Raw genomic sequence first — 5,885 nt, 5'->3', positions numbered from 1 at the left:
CCCCTTGCAACAGTTCAACTCCCACCTAAATTCACGACCCCAAAAGAAATCTAAGAACTGATTAACACGCTTAAAATAAAGAAAAGTTCCGCCCTTGATTTGGTACCCAGCATAGCAAATAAAATGTTACCCAGGAAAGCTATTGTTTTCTTGACATCAATTTTTAATGGTTGTCTACGTACTGGATATTTTCCCGATTTAACGTTTCGAAAAACGTTAAAGACGTAATCACCTAACAGATTATTACCCATTGATGGAATAATACTGAAATCAGTCTTACAAATGCATCTTTCTTCTTTTTCTTCAGTGCATCGAGATTATTCCGGACTTTATATACGGATTTCGGTATAGTCATTCCACTTCTCACCAACAGGCAAGGCTATCAGAATTGATAATAAACAGAATCTGAATTTGATAAGGGTTTGATAAGCTCTGTCATCGAGGTCTCCAATACAAACTAAAGAAAGTAGACACTCCGAAAAACTTATACGATATTCTGAGTTCATTCCTCAACAGTGACAATGAACAATGATCTTGAACAGTACTTTACTTAACGGATGATTAGCCTCAATATTGAAAAATGTACTTCAAAAGTTTTTACTCTCAGACGCCCACCAGACCCACCGGAACCAATCCTCAAAGATAGATAACTGCAATGGCCTCCTGCTAGTGAAGCAGTAAGATACCATGGAATTCACCTCGATCGCCGCCTCACCTGGAATCACCATATTAACATTAAATTAACCCAAACCTATGCAAGATTAGCAATGCTATATCCAATCGTAAATATAAAATATAAATTAAAACCAGAAATAACTTATTTTTAAAACATTACTCCGGCTACTACTGATGTACGGCTGTGAAGTCTAGGGAGCGGCATCACTTACGGAAAATAAAACATTACATTCGTTTCAAAAGAAAGAAATCGCAGTGGATGTCCCTTGGTTTGTAAAAAATAACCAATTTCATCGGAAAATACAAATGGAATCAATAGAAGACTACATCAGTTATTATTATGATACTTCCAGTTACCGGCCGTTTAAGGAACAGTAACTTACAACTTGGGAAATCCAACCTCATCTCGAAGACTGAAACCTAGGCTGCTGTAGGACATTCTGTTATAATTTTTATAATTGTCTATTCTGTTACTGACATTGCTACTGTTTTATTTATTTTTTCTCTGATTAACTTTTTTTCCATTAGAAGTCAATTATTTATTTTATTAGATCTAAAAATGTCATTGTTTTTGTTATTAACTCTTTTTCTTCCTTCTTAAGAATTATTATTTTTATCTATTTATTTTATTTTTATAATTCATTGTTATTATTCACAATTATTCAATATTTAAAGCGTTGAAAATCGTTAGGGGTATCTTTTGCACGAGACTATACTTTCCCTTCCCCCATAATCAATTATTTAAAAAAGAAAAAATGTAACTGTTATATCAACCATGTAAGGCCCCCCAGGCCGATCTGATATTAAATAAAAAAAAAAGGTTATAGCATTGTGACGAATGAGATAGGGTACAGGATTATGGGACTTAGTAATGAACGGATCTCTAAAATATTAATAAACCGAAGGGTTGATCGAAACGTAGATGGGAGGATTGTCTTAACGAATATAGAACGATTGGTGGTATCGGTTTGGATCCTTCGGGTTCACTAAGCCTTTATTATTATTATTTATATATTAAATAATTAGAAATGAAATTAATGGACTGTTTACAATTGTAGAAACAAAGTATCCCCGAAACAAGATAAAAATAAATAAATTAAGGATTATTGTGTTCTAATTTTCGGCTGAAGGCAGGAGAGGAAAAAAAACATTATGTAATAGTGAAGGTCAAATGATAAAATCATTTTTATTTCAAATGATTACACAAACAAAAACACTTTTACCCATGCTCACTAACAAGGAGTAAATTGTATGATAGTTGAACTAGTTTACTAGTAACTGTTACGTTAGAACTAGTTAACGTGTTGGCAGTTTAAAGCCATGGTAGTAATTTTCGCACTCATTAAAACGGTTCCCCTGCCATAACAGTTACTGTCACTCAGGGAATCGTGACAGTACTACCTCAGTAGGTATAGTTTGATAGGTGATATTGAGGCTAATAGGTTTATTAGTAATCATATTGTTTACTGAAACTTGTTGTAATTTTCATAAAAATTACTTTAGTACCGTCGCCAGATAATCTATTAATGTGCCTACAGTTACAGAAGGATTGAGAACCTCTGGTATAGACAATATAGTACAAGAGCCCGGTTGAAAAAAGTCAGTTATTTCACCCCAAATTTTTATTACTTTATTGAAAACTATGTACTTATAATTACTAGTCAAAATTGATGAGTCCGCAAGCATAGTTAGGGGAAATAAAAAATGGCGGCTGTTTCAAAATGTTGAAAAGAATTAATTCGTCATTCAGTGCTCCATATCTTTTTAACTACCTTCAACACAAGAAAACGTAAGAGAATATGTTTTAAGTAGAGTAAATTTGCTAAAATATTAGCCCTAACAGAGTTCTTTTACTTTAAATTGTTCTCAAGATATATCTTGTTAAAGAGCAACATTTCATAAAAATGTACTGAAAGAGTAGAAGTTAGTGAATTTATTTAGAAAAATCTATATCTCAGGAGCTATGTGACGTATAGATTAGGGTTTATACAAAACCGGGTTTCGAATAGTAATTTTTCCAGAAAACCGGTTTTAACCGGTTAGCAAAAAAATTTTGCTCGAATATTCTGTAATTCGAACAAAAAATTTTAACAGAAAATTTAGAATGATTAAAAGCAGTTTTTGAAAACTGAAATTATTTACTGTTCAATTTTATTGATAGTAAAAATTTTTTATGCAATTTTGACCAGGATTAAAAAACTTTAAAAAAAATTATTCGTTGCTTATGCATAATTTTCACATATAAGGATGTAAATATTTTTATAATAGTGAAACTAGTTATTCAGCAAAAGGTTCGAATAAATAAAAACAATATATTTTAATATTTTTATAATAACCATATTATTTTTAAAAAAAACAATGTTATTAGATACAGATGGATACTTATTCAAAACAATTAGAAAATATATAACTGTGTGTTATATAATATAAATTATAATCAAAGCCGAAAGACAAGAGTAAATAAAGTTTATGCATACATACTTTATTTAATTATTTATTTATTGTAATTTACAACTGTACAAAATAATACTGTATAATATAATAGGTAAATATGTAGTATGTTTCATATACACTTGAAAATCTTGGGAAGGAACCACCCATTGGTGGTACTTCAATGCATTAATAAATAAAATAAATTTTAGTTTTAAAGACAATTAAGCAAAGGACTGAGTATTTTCTATTCCGGGAAATTTTAATACAAATTTGCATATTCTATATATTTTTTGTTTAATGAAATATTATTTCAGAAAACAGAGGACGTCTATCGATTTGCTACTTAGCCGTGTCCTTAGTTTATTCACAAAGTTCCCCGAAATAGAAAATACAATACAAATCACTTACATTTACAACTTAATTAACTTAATGAGCAATTAGCCTGCAATTTTAAGATTTAAAAAAGAAATGACATCAATATTGAAGGTGGAATCCTTGAGAATGGCCTGAGGGTCGAAACGTTGGAGAAATTTTAAAGAATAAAGGTTGAGAGGAAAAAAAGGGATCAAAATTGTTTTAAATTAAGAATATTATAATGTATTTTATTATGTTTATCTTCGTAGTAGTAGTATTATATGCAAATATCACAAAAATTCACATTTTCCAAAATAAATTCACAAAATGTTGATTCATAGTTGTTCGGACAAAATGTTTGATTTACGAATAAGTATATTTCAGTAACCATTAGTTAAACGTGCAGATGTCGACTAACACTCAAATTAAAGCTAGTTGATTCTATAAAGGTGGATCCACATGTTGGCCGCTCGCCACGGATCGGAGGCTCGTACAAATTCTCGGTAAACACAGAGCGGGCCATCCACATGTCAGTGTTATTCAGAGAGGCAAGCATGGAGGACGTACTAGTGGTTTAAGCCATTGCACTTGGATTGTATTATTTTTATTACAAAAAAAGAAAATTAAAGAAATTAAATATAAATAAATAAGATTAATTATAAAAAGTACCAACAAACACCTTTAACCTCCTAACAGCTCTCAGTTGCAACTAGACATAGAACATTGGTGGAAATGAAGTGATTTCAGCAATTGCCCTGGGATTATATTATTTTTATTACAAAAGAAAAAAAGAAAACGTAAAATACGACAAATAAGATGGTGGATGACAACAATTCACAAAAATCGGACTAGATAAGCTTAAAATTAAATAAAAATTAATTAAATTCATCTTTTATTTTAACTTTCATAATTGTGCTGTTGTATATATAATCTTGTAAAAAATGTATACAATGGAAGATTAGATTGTAAAGATATACTAATACGTTTATTTTTCTTCCTGTATAAAGAATTAACCTATTGGGTATTGTGTTATTGAAGTTAACGTATTGTATTAACTATTTCAGCCTGTGGGACTGAAAGTGGTGCAAGTCATTTTTTATTTATTGTAAGAATTTCAATTGTTTATAAATGTTATTAAACGATGTATTTAGTTAAGAAATATGTTATTTTAGTGCATATTGTGTACTTAAACAACATATGAAAAGTGACAGCTCTAAGTTGCAACTAGATAAAGAACAATGGTGGAGACGCTACTCGAGCGCCCTCACGAACCCCTTTGATCTGTGTCCAAAAAACCGACTCTCCATGCTCGCGTACGTCTGAGTATGTCCATGGCTCGGCCAACACGTAGAGGCCCCTTAATGTAGTTTATAACGTGCAAGAGTAGTAATTTTTATGATATTTTCCAAAATAAATTCACAATATGTTGATTCCTGTTTGTTCAAATAAAATTTTCAATTTTTGAAACAAGTATATCTCAGGAACCATTGGACGTACAGATGATGTAGTCTCTTCGTATGGGTAGTAGTTTTTATGATATTTTCCAAAATAAATACACAATATTTTGCTTTCTGGTTGTTAAAATAAAATTTTTAATTTTTGAAAAAGTATATCTCAGGAACCATTGGACGTACAGATGTCTGCCAGCAATGAACTTAAAGATAGTTTATTGTACTGAAAAAAAGTTAATAACGTTTATCTTCATATGGTGGTAGTTTTTATGATACTTACATTTGGTACTACTACTCTTACGAATATAAACATCATGAACTACTTTATAGCACATTAAACGAGCTTTAATTTGAGTGCTAATAGATATCTATACGTCTCATGGCTCCTGAGATATAGATTTCCCACAATAAATTCAATAACTACTGAGTTTTCATTACATTTTCTATGAAATTTTGCTTTCCAAAAAACTGTATTTCTGGAACTATCGAACGTAAACAGCTCTGTTATGGCTTATATTTTAACAAATTTACTACAACTATACATTATAATACATTTAGTAAATCTGATCTAAGTTAAATTGGAGTGTTATAGGCGTGTAGAGAAACTACCCATTGGTAGCACTCTAATGATATTTTACATTAGCTGATCTCGTGGCCATCTTCTTTTCAGGCGCCTCGGAGCATTGAAAGGAATGGAAGAGGATGCAAGATTAGAAACTAGGGGGTTTGAGTGATTAGAGAGTTTATAATGGAAGGAGTGATATCTGGTTCAGGCTAGATCGGTTTCATAGGGAACATTAAGAGACCTTAAAGACCATAAAGACTTATGTATGATTTTATTTGTGAAAAAGTAAGGAGCATTGAGGATTTTACGAAGGATTGAATACGAGAGGAATTCGAAGGTTTAGTGGAGCCCCAAAGCTCAACTCCATATGTCCAGATTGGCCTTATTACAGTCATGTAGATCAGTCT

The sequence above is a fragment of the Halyomorpha halys genome, unplaced genomic scaffold (assembly GCF_000696795.3).
Source record: "Halyomorpha halys isolate HHAL.00 unplaced genomic scaffold, Hhal_1.1 Scaffold1036.1, whole genome shotgun sequence".
Lineage (NCBI taxonomy): Eukaryota > Metazoa > Arthropoda > Insecta > Hemiptera > Pentatomidae > Halyomorpha > Halyomorpha halys.
Note: the sequence above shows the minus strand (reverse complement) of the source record.